This window comes from Megalobrama amblycephala, linkage group LG3 (genome assembly GCF_018812025.1).
Source record: "Megalobrama amblycephala isolate DHTTF-2021 linkage group LG3, ASM1881202v1, whole genome shotgun sequence".
In the NCBI taxonomy this organism is placed as follows: Eukaryota; Metazoa; Chordata; class Actinopteri; order Cypriniformes; family Xenocyprididae; genus Megalobrama; species Megalobrama amblycephala.
Window position 1 is genome coordinate 51,299,967 of NC_063046.1, and position 11,259 is coordinate 51,311,225.

An 11,259-nucleotide genomic window follows, 5' to 3' on the forward strand; every position below is an offset into this window, starting at 1 on the left:
TATTGTATAATATAACATTGTGTATATAACTGTAACTATATAACAAATTTAGATACATTAATATAACCATATTGATAATATAACACACATCTAAATTCCTCTTAAGCTAACTAACCCTTGAACATAACCTGCTCCGGAGCAGGTTATGTTCAGAGAGCAAGTTGCTATGGTTACTTACATACCCTAAAAGTTACCTCCGTTTTTGGAACCGAAAGTTGAGGTTATCCGCTTACTTACTCTTAAACATACCCAGGTATGTCACATAACCTGCTTTCTGGAATACCCCCCAGTTGTGAGTTCTGTGTTGTCTTTACTTGGTTGTTCTGTTTGATTTCCAAGTCAAGTGTTTCTGTATTTAGAGTTTGTGGATTAAAGTAACTGCTGCATTAAGATCCTGATGTTTCTCTTTCATGCTGCAACCAGGACTGTGACAGTGGCAGACACATCCATGCTTATACAATTTGGGTAATCTATTTATATAATATTCCATACACTATCCAAGCTGGTTAGGTTAGGTTAGGCAGATAATCATTGTATTTTTAGACATTAGTTGACAGATTAATGCTATTAATTTATCATTCATTTTAATCTTATACATACATAAATAATCCTATCTGTTATATACAAATTATGATATTTTAAAAAAAAGTTCTAACAAAGTCTATTTTGTGACAAAATACAGTACAATTGATGGAAAAAAAAATAAAGGAATTATTAAAAAACTTTTTTAAAGTGTTCAATCTGAGGAATATATTCCCAGATCCTCCAATGATAAGTTGCCACCATTGTAATAACTGTGGTAATGTACAAGGTAAAATGTTTTTAGATGTACAAACACACAATATCTATTTTATTAAACTTTTTTTTTTTTTATTATTATTTGTCAAACTCATGTTACTTATAGATTGGAATGTAAGGTGTTTTATATTGGGAGAACAAAAAGACAATTACTGGATCAACTGACTGAACATAAATATGCCATCAGGAGGGGTAATGAAGAATATCCAATGGCAAAACATTTTAAACTAATGCATAATAGTAACCCATCTATCCTTAGAATACAAGTACTGATCATGTGAATAGTACTATTAGGAAAGGGAACAGAGAACTTAAACTGAATCAGAGACATTTTGGATTTATAAACTAAAGACTAATATATATTGAGGATTGACTGAACTCTTAATTTTACTCCTTTCTTGTTTTTGTTCATTTATTTATTTATTTATTTATTTGGTCATTGATATTTGAAGTGGTGTTTTTGATTTGGAAATAAAATGTATTGTTGAATGTTAAATGTGGTAAAGAGATGTTGGTCACATGACAACTGTTAAAGGATTACTTCACTTTAAAATGAAAATTTTAAACATTTATTGAATTGCTTATTAATAAATGTTCACCATTTCGTTATTATTGTTGTCTCTAGTAATTATCTGTCTGATTTTTAATTTTCAACCTTTTAGGGTTTATTTTAAGCCAACCATATAGTACTTTTTAAACAATAGTTGGGTTAAATAAAACTGGCCAGCACATTGGGCAAACATTTAACCCAACTGCTGGGTTTTTCCATTTTCAACCCAACTTGTGGTGTTTTTAACCCAGATTTTTTTAGAGTGCAGGAAGTAAGCATGCATATGGTCAATTGGCAGGATTCCATAATTAGATGAAAGACAACGGGAGTGGGAGTTAATTGTGTGAAACAGGTGGTGAAACTTAGAAAATTACTTAGAAATTGAGCTGTAATCCCATTGGTTAACAGCTGATAAGAAAAGTGTATAAAGATGGAGACCTGGTCAGAGACAGATTAGATGTCCTGCAGGCATCTATGCTTTATCCAAAAAAAATTTTTTTCTTCTTTTCTCTTCCCATTTACAAGAAAGTGAATACTTTCCTTCACAACACAGCTGGTGAAAAACTAACTCAATCAAGGGTCACGAGCCCAACTACAGGAAACACTTGTGGTAAACAGCACAATCAAGGTCCCAGTTTATGGCCGGACCCTTCTCTTGATACATTTTGATTGGATCTTGGCGGACTAACGCAAACAAAGTGTACAACGCCAACAGATAAAGATGCTAGAACAACAGCCAGACACCTCTTAGAGGGCAAGAAGAAGACCTGGTACCAAGCCTGGGAAGGACGGGACTTAACTAAAGACCAGATAATGTTAAACAAACATTCTATTAATGTTACTGCAAGAACATAAGAACATTATAATAAACAAGAACCCCCACAAACACATGCAACAACCACAAGTCTAATGCAGTGCAAAGTTACTGTCTTGCTGTATCACACCATAAAAAAAAACTTTGTCAGTCTATTTACTAAATGCATATTATTGACCCCATTGTGAATGATTGATGATCCATGCATATGTTTTATTTTATTTTTTTCACCTGGTAATGTTTAACATTCAATACTAGTCAAGTATTCTTAGTAAGTTTGCTGATATAGAGCTCATTTGATGGATGGGGTTTAATTTTTGAGCTGATAACTGAACACTAATCACTGAATTAAACAAGTGTTATGAGGTCATGTGACACCAATGCATGTTACATTTCGTTTATCATTGCATAATGTGTTTCACATACTTTTCAGAAACAGCAAATTTAATTTTTTTTTTATTTTTATTTTTATTTTTTTTTTACTGTCTCGAGGGCAGGACAACATGCTACTCACATGAGATCCACCAATAGCAAACCACAACAATGCAATCAATTGTCTATGGACAAAATCAAGTCCTTTCCAACATTTGTTCATTCCAGAAGCTGCTTTACAGCACAATATGGAAGTAAAAAGATAACAACTTTCGATGTTAAGAAGCAATGGTAGACAAAAAAAAAAAAAAATAATAATAATAATAATTACAGTATATAGCCAATATTGACTAATATTCTAATTTATTTGTGGGAAATGAATTTATGGGCAGCTAATGAACATTTTAGGAGGGCTAAATGTCCCTATATTACTGAAATAAATTAAAACAGCAGATTTAAAAGTAAAATTTGACATCATCATCATCATCATCATAGTCTGAAGAGTCAATGGAAAACTATCCTGGCAAACATCATAAACAATATAAGTATCTCAATGGAAAGAGAACACAATTCAAACATTGTTTAACTGATCAGAATAAAAATAATCTGTCTGAAATTATCTTATAAAGTCTGTGTTTAAAGCCATTGTTTTGTGTGGTTTGTGTTACTGTTTATAAAGCTGTTGAACAGTTCCTGTTCTGACCGGCAGGTGGGGCTTGTTTTCAGTCGAAGGTTTGAGTAAGAATAAATCAGCACTTATTTTAAGAGCTGATGAGGTAATAATAATACAGAGAACTTATGTCTAACTTCTACAGGTGTTTGTTTTACAGCCTCTTATCTCTTACAACCAAAGCCATACTGAATGAATAAAGCGAAGCATAGTTGGTCACAAGATCTTAATGGCACAGTCATAAATTACAGTGTAAATTGTTGAATTAAACTGCTTGTATTTCTAAATGTAACTTTTATAATAAATAAAATATAATTAAATGTAAAAATAAATAAATAAAATTAACTCACTGGCAGAAGGTGACTCACCTGTCTGCATGTTTTCAGAATAATCAGAAAGACAACAACAACAACAACAACAAAAACTAAATTAACTAAATGGGCATCAGACAAAGTTGAGATTCATTACTGAACCACTGGTCTGATTGATTGATTGATTGATTGGATTTCAGAGATTTTCAGTGTTTTAGCAGCCCAAGGACCTCCTATACAAACAGATGCTGTGAATATGACAGCAAAATAAGAACATAAAACAGCAGAGAAAAATGTGGGATCTTGATGTATCATGTAGACAAATAAATACTACAACATATATATATATATATATATATATATATATATATAGTAATGCACAGTACCTCCATCATCTTGATTGAGTCCAGAGTGGATGAGGGACACCAGCACTAAAAGCAGAAGAAACACAGATATGAAACATTTCCATTCATTCAACACAATGTAAAGTGTTTTACCAGATTACCAGTGGGAGTGCCCTTGATAGCTACCAGAGGGCACTCCACCCCAGACTACTGCCTCACTATCTTTTTTTTTTTTTTTTTTTTTTTTTTTTATTAAGAACTTATTAACAGTACAAAAAACAGGCACCAACGACAAAGTTCCAAAGATTAATGGGAGAGTAAATTAAAAAAAGGACATTCACATGACGCCAAATACAGACTCATAATATGTAACAATAGAATTACCTTTTACAGTTTTCACAAGTTAAAGAGACTATTAAAAGAATGAATTTGTTACAGAAAACCTTATATAAAAGAGGAGATTTGGATAATTGACATTTGTGAATAAATATTTTACCATTCAGGATAATGAAGTTTACAAAATTGTCATACTGCCTCACTATCAGGTCAAAGTGTTTGAGACACACAACATAATTTCCTGTTTCACATTGAACCATCAAATTAACTGTGACTATAGTGGCCCCAAAATAATTTGGACATTTAGTGTGATTTTGTGCAACTTAAATGAACCAACCCCAGTTCTCTTAAAGTGAACCAGAAAAGGGACCAAAAGGACCCAAAACAAGGTCTAAGTATAGTTATTTTATAGCACTGAGATCATTTAAGTGGACATGCATGTTACATCAGTCTTTGAAAACACCTTTAAATCTAAAAAATGCATAAATATATTTGCATTATATATCAAAAGTAGAGGCATTTTAAAGAAATATAGCAGAATCAAAGTTTTCAATTAAAGCATTTCTCAAAATAATTAATGGAAATGTCATAGAAATGGAACACTGTCTGGCTGTCAAGTGTTAGTAGAACATGCTCATATGTTGATGTAAACCTGTGGTTATTCTGAGTCCTGTATGATCTTGAGAAGACCTGACTTCATACATCCAATAAATATGACACTAAGATCAACTGGTTAAAAGTAACTGAAAAAGTGTCTCATAAAAAAGAGAAGTTATACTTCTGAGAAAATCTTGAGCATCATTTCTTGGCAGAAGCCACTTTGTTTTAAGTGTGATTTAAGTGTCCAAATACTTCTGTCTGTGTGTATGTATATATATATATATATATATATATATATATATATATATTTTTTTTTTTTTTTTTTTTTTTTTTTTTTGCAGTAAGTGAGGCAGAGAGAATAAAAAGTGATAGAGAAGCTGATTGTGTATTCGATCACTGTTCTCAGTCTCTCTGAGCCTCTAATGGAGAGTTTATTTAAAGATACAGAAACATACAATACAAATGCATATTAACACAACTTTATCTGAACTAATTGAAATAGGAAGAACAAGAGTTACAAAAACAAGCCAAAGTACATGGAAGCAACATTTTGTACAGGGCACCTCCATCTTTCACATGCAGCACAGATAAATGCATGTTTTCTAAAACTCTTAATCTGATCAACATGTGACATCACACTGAATTTAAACAATAAACAACAATAAAAAGTGAGACTGTGAATTCAGACACTCCTAGAGCACAACCATTATTTTATCTTTAGCTAAATGCAGAAAACAGAAACATAGTATAGAATATGATTAAAATACTCACAGAGTATGAGAGGCAGTGCACTGGACCCCATACTGTCACATTAATGCACTGTTTTAACAGTGCTGTAAGTGCTAAAACAGAGACTTCCTGTTAAACAGTCATTAACACTTCAAGAAGAGACAAGGGAGGAGGAGACACAGAAATACACGAAGAAAGAGACAACACGAAGAAAGAGACAACGAGATCTCTGTAATAATGCATGCAAGTAAAGCTCTGTCATCTAGGCCTTCTTTAAATGACTTAGTTCTTCAGGTATTCCTCACACTGTTCTCACTGCCACACACGGACAGTCCAGTGAATACAAAGTGAATCCATGACAAGGCATGTAGGCCTATTCATGTATGCTCGACTGCTCTTATTTGAGTTATTCTCTCACAAACAGTTGCAGCGCCTGATTCCTGGCGGCGGCTGAGCTGGTGGTTAATTTAGGCATTTGCACAGATTGTGAGTAGCTCTCTGGTTTCAGTATCGCTCCACTTCAGCCATTGTTATTAGGCTTGTTTGAGATGCCAAAAGCCTCGCTTTTGGTCCCCAACCTTTTTTACGCCAAGGCCCCCCTCCTCTTCGAATCAACAGACTGCACAGCCCACCACCCCCCCACCCCCTTTTTTTAATTCACAAAAACATTTGTATTGTAGTGTTATCACGTTTTAACCCTATGTTATTATTTCTTTAAAGAAGAAACTCAAGATAGATTTAAACCTTCAGAGTTCTTTTTGTGAACATAGCAGACATTCTAAACTTAAAAGTAGCCTACTTACTCTGCTCAGTAGTAAGTTAAAGGGTTAGTTCACCCAAAAATGAAAATTCTGTCATTTATTACTTACCCTCATGCCGTTCCACACCCGTAAGACCTTTGTTAATGTTCGGAACACAAATTAGGATATTTTAGTTGAAATCCATTGGCTCCGTGAGGCCTGCATAGGGAGCAATGACATTTCCTCTCTCAAGATCCATAAAGGTACTAAAAACATATTTAAATCTCTTCATATAAGCACAGTGGTTCAATATGAATATTATAAAGCGACGAGAAAATTTTTGGTGCGGCAAAAAAAAAAAAAAAAAAAAAAAAAAAGAGCCAATGGATTTCAACTAAAATATCTTAATTTGTGTTACGAATATTAACAAAGGTCTTACGGGTGTGGAACGGCATGAGGGTAAGTAATAAATGACAGAATTTTCATTTTTGGGTGAACTAACCCTTTAACTTAAACAAATAAGCACCGTCAACCTGCAATACCAAACAAGACCACGGGGATATACTAAAGGACTGAATTTAAATACTATGCGGATCAATTCAAAATTATAAACATATAACACCACTGATCCTCTCAAACTTCTCCAAAACACGCTTGTTCGGCGAGCATCTGTTATAAAACATTCACAGTACATTCATTTTGACAACTTGCCGAATATATTGAACTGTGCAGAAATGTTGTTATACGATGTTATAGCGATCAAATGTGCGGTTTGTTTGTGCATAACGGACTCATGCATGCCTTATGAACAACTCCTGTATGTCACTGTAGCCTAATTGTCTTTACCTTCATTACAATCGTCATCCATCAAAACCTTTTTAGCGACACTGGTTTTCTTTTTCCAACTGAGAGAGTTTGCGTATGAAGCAGTTGGGCGTTTTGAGCCACCGTTCAGTCTGTTCACAGAAACGGCCTGCTGATCCGAAACAATCACAGAATACATACGAGAGAGATGGTGCCTTGTTTTAAATGTATTTTTTAAATGTAACGTAATAAATTTAATAAATTATATTAATATATTTAAATTAATTTTAAAGTTATCTCGCGGCCCCCCCTGGAGGATCACTGAGGACCCCTAGTGGGCTGAGGCAACAGGTTGAAAACCACTGATGTAGACGACAGTAGGTGGCCACAAGCAAGGGTGTTTGAGAATAGCCAGATGATTGATATAACGGACACGTGATCCAATCTGTTAGCATTTTACATTTCGCCAATGTCTGCATATTTTCCATCTATTTTACGTTTGTTAAAAACTTGACATCTGTAATAGCCTAGGATCAGTTAAAAATCTGCAACCGCTTTTCTGTTGCTAAATTGCATCACCATATTTCACATGGAAGACTTTGCAATTTGTCAACAGTTTGATTGCTATAGAAATATGAAGAAAACAAACAGGAATCATATTGCATTTCTCTTTTAGTACATTCAAATTGCCAGAGACTCAGAACACCAACACAGAGAAATGACTTAAAGTGAATTGCATACTGTCACACACAAGATCTAAAGTGATTCAGATTAGATGGACTGATGATTCACTACAACAACATGTAAAATGTTTATTTCTTTTCTAAAAGGAGGGTAGAACATGACAGCGATTACATTCAGAAGTGAAAAGCGCATCATTCAGGCCTTCCTGAATACAGATGGATTTCTAAAAATGGGAAGTTAATGAAAATGACATGTACTTGTTGCAATGAATCTTTTGCTGTTAGAGTATTTTGAGCTTATGAAAGTGAGGATGCGGAAAAAAGCATAAATATTTCCTCTAATCTGGTTAAAACCACAGAGCAGAAACAGAGCAGAAGAGAAAAACCACAACTATGAGCTCCAGTGGCGCAAAAATGGGGCATGCAATATATGCAGTGCATAGGGGCGCCACACGGAGGGGGGCGCCATTGTGCCAAAACTTCTTTGAAAATCTTTATTATTATTATTATATTAAGTGATATCAACCGCTCACCATTTCGACAAGAGTGCTCTGTTACGGACAGTCACATGTCCAAAATGGACAGAGGAGGGAAGCGGTCTGGGGCGCAGAACAGAAAAAGTGTCTTAACATGAGGACATCGATGTCCAAGAGGATAACAAGAAATTTGTAAGTGTAACCTATCATTATCACTGCAAGTCTTTGAGTCTGCGTGTAGCGCCGCTTCAAGTCTTTCAGGAGTGGTCCGCTTAATCACTTTTGTTACGTTCAAAATCCAGATTCAGAAATGAACTTTTCTAACATTACAACCTGCACAAAAAAAAGTGCCAACCTGTAAAAGACTTGGTCTATGGGGATCTTGAATTTTGGATCTCTTGAATTTTGGATCACTTCCACAGGTTCTCCTAGACAGTTCCCATGCACATTATCCTCCTTGGATCTAGAGAACATATGCTTGTTGTTACATGTTAGAGGTACTTTAATCTTACCAAGATGGGTGTACACAAGTTGAATTAATCATCTGTTTTTTTTTTTCTGTATTATGCCATGTTACCCTTCATAATGGCTATTTTTCTCTATATGGCAGTTGGAAGTTATTGTAATGCTTGTAAGCTATTGTAGTTTGTAGTATTGTAGTGTGACAAGGAAGTTAGCATTAACAAAAGTAATAGTGATAGTGAAAACTAGTTGTGTATATTTTATTTCAGTCTGTATTGTACTGATCATTACATTTCTATGAACTACACTGCAGAGACAGATATAGTAATCCATATTTAATAATACCAATTCAAATGAAATTTGTGCCACTTGTGCCGTCTACACTCAGCGTTCATTTTTCAAAAATGTATGTACTACATATGTACAATAAAGTAGGTCATGATGCAAAGTGTATGCAAAGTGACAATAAGCAACTTACCAATTAAGAACTCCATTCAAACTCGGAAATGCGGGTGATAAGGGTCAGGACTTTGGGGTTCACTACATGGCTCTTCTTCTTTTCCAGACGCTCAACTTTGGAGCCCTTGTCGGGATTGATCTTAAATATGCACCTGTTGGTAAAGGAGTAGTACAAAATACAAACACTGTTTGATATCAACAAAATGTCAACTCACAGTAATAAATTACAGCATAAATACAGAGACCATCAAGAATCTAGCTTAAAGAACCAAAAACATTCCCAATCAAAAGAGAATTAGGGCATATTTACCTTTGAAGAAACTCCAGCGAAGGCCCCAAGTTCCACAGGGTAGTGCATGTTGAACATGCTGACCAGTGAAGCTTGTCAAATGTTCTATTATCACCTCCTGGTCTGCTGCCACCATGAAATCTGCTGCAGATAGTGGACTTGTGTGAAAAAAGTCATACAGGCAAATCCATTACTTTAAATGTGTCTATTTCCATGTATGGCACACAAATTCTGTTGCCTCTCACTTACCACATACAATAATGCATGGTGTGGGTGGCAGGAGTTCGGTCTCAACCTCATCTGCAATGCATGTTTTGTCAATGACGCGGCACATTTTTGTGCGATCCTCTTTGAAGTGTGAAAGTAGCATCAACACTGCCCCTGAAGGTCCACCACTCACTCGGATTTCAGCTCTGTCTTTTGCAGCTATGACTGGCTTCTCAATTGGAAGAGACTGAAAGTAGTCAAGAACTCTTGCAAATTTAGTTGTCGTGGCCTCTTCAAATTCCTCAATTAACTGGACACCAGTCAAAACTCTTGTATACATTTTTCATTCCTGTCATTTGTCATGAACATTTCTTGCATCTCTTTTTTTTCCCTTTATCTGTGCATCCATATTCACAGGCACAGACTCCAACATAATACAGCCATAGGAGTCTTTCCGTTTCTTCTTATTTTCTGGAACAGTGCTTGTGTCCTCTGTAGGAGTATTGTTGCGCTGTTCAGCATTTCATTTCGCTTGTAGTTATCAACTCTGCACTGAAGTAGTTGTGTTAAAGAATCATGGCCACTTCCAAGAATTTCTATCACATCTTTTAAAGACTTTGGATATCCTAGGACCATCTTTTGTGCAATTTCATTAAGGTGCTTCTTTGATGGTTTTTTGCAAATGGCAAGGATTTCACCTGAAATTATGCTAATCATTTCCCTCCTTTCCCTGGCTGTTGGCTGCTCCTGATTGTCCAATTTATTCCTCAAAACAGCTGGCAACATGTTACAAGGGATTTTAAAATTCACTGCTCAGTCTTGTAGCAGAACTTGTGCTGTCAGTATCAGACAGAGAGGAGGTCGGTGTTGAAAATGAGCCTGGTGAAGTAACAGGTAGGCTTGAGTTTGGGCTTGGGCTTGAACTAACCCGAGGTGTTGTCATAATTGTTTGGGGTGAGACTGGGAAATATTCCTCCATGTTTGAGTGGCTTGAAGCTGAGAAGACATCTAAAAAGCACAGAGGCACATCCATTAAAAAAGATCAATGTCAGATTACATTCTGACTAAGTAAATACACTACTTAAATTCTGGTGTGCTAAACTTTTTAAGTGCTTCTTTAATAAGAGCGGCTATATCATCCATGGCTAAAAGGGAAAATTAATGATCGGTGAAAATGAATCATACACAGCAAAATCCTCAGTGTTAAATGAACATCTTCAGTTGATTTAATCTAATGCTGTGGCTGAAGTCAGCTGAAGTTCTTGTGTTTCTCTTTCCTTCAGATTCTGCTTGTTATCATCATGTGTCTTCAATAATGCTCAATCATCACTTAACTAACTAATCAACTTCAACACTGCTTCAGAGTTAGTTACTCATATAAACTCTGAGCAGTGATAATTTAACATGACATTTGCTGTGTAGCTACAGGTCCAAAACACCATGTTTCAGGGATATTACTTTCATTGAAAACAGACCGTATGCTGGCAGTGGATAAAAATCGAGACACTGATCAACATTAATGCAAATAATATCTTTTGCAGCTTCACCAATTTTATGGAGCCCATACTCTGGCATGCAAGATGATGAGTGTGGCATCACAAGAAAATACACATCT

The 11,259-nt window shown here is 35.2% G+C and overlaps 1 protein-coding gene and 1 long non-coding RNA gene across 2 annotated transcripts in view; both read right to left on the reverse strand.

Moving 5' to 3' along the window:
• Positions 1-3,929, reverse strand: part of LOC125265639 (sialoadhesin-like) — an 86,259-nt gene extending 82,330 nt beyond the window's left edge. Inside the window, exon 1 of the mRNA XM_048186002.1 lies at positions 3,902-3,929. The gene's annotated coding sequence lies outside the window, so the exon portion shown is untranslated. The remainder of the gene's footprint in view (positions 1-3,901) is intronic.
• Positions 3,930-8,541: 4,612 nt separating this feature from the next.
• LOC125265655 lies at positions 8,542-9,515 on the reverse strand. The gene is made up of 3 exons (XR_007184326.1): positions 9,459-9,515; positions 9,168-9,300; positions 8,542-8,690 (listed from the first exon to the last, which is right to left on the reverse strand). It is a non-coding gene; the product is annotated as an uncharacterized LOC125265655 (long non-coding RNA).
• Between the last annotated feature and the right edge of the window lie 1,744 nt (positions 9,516-11,259).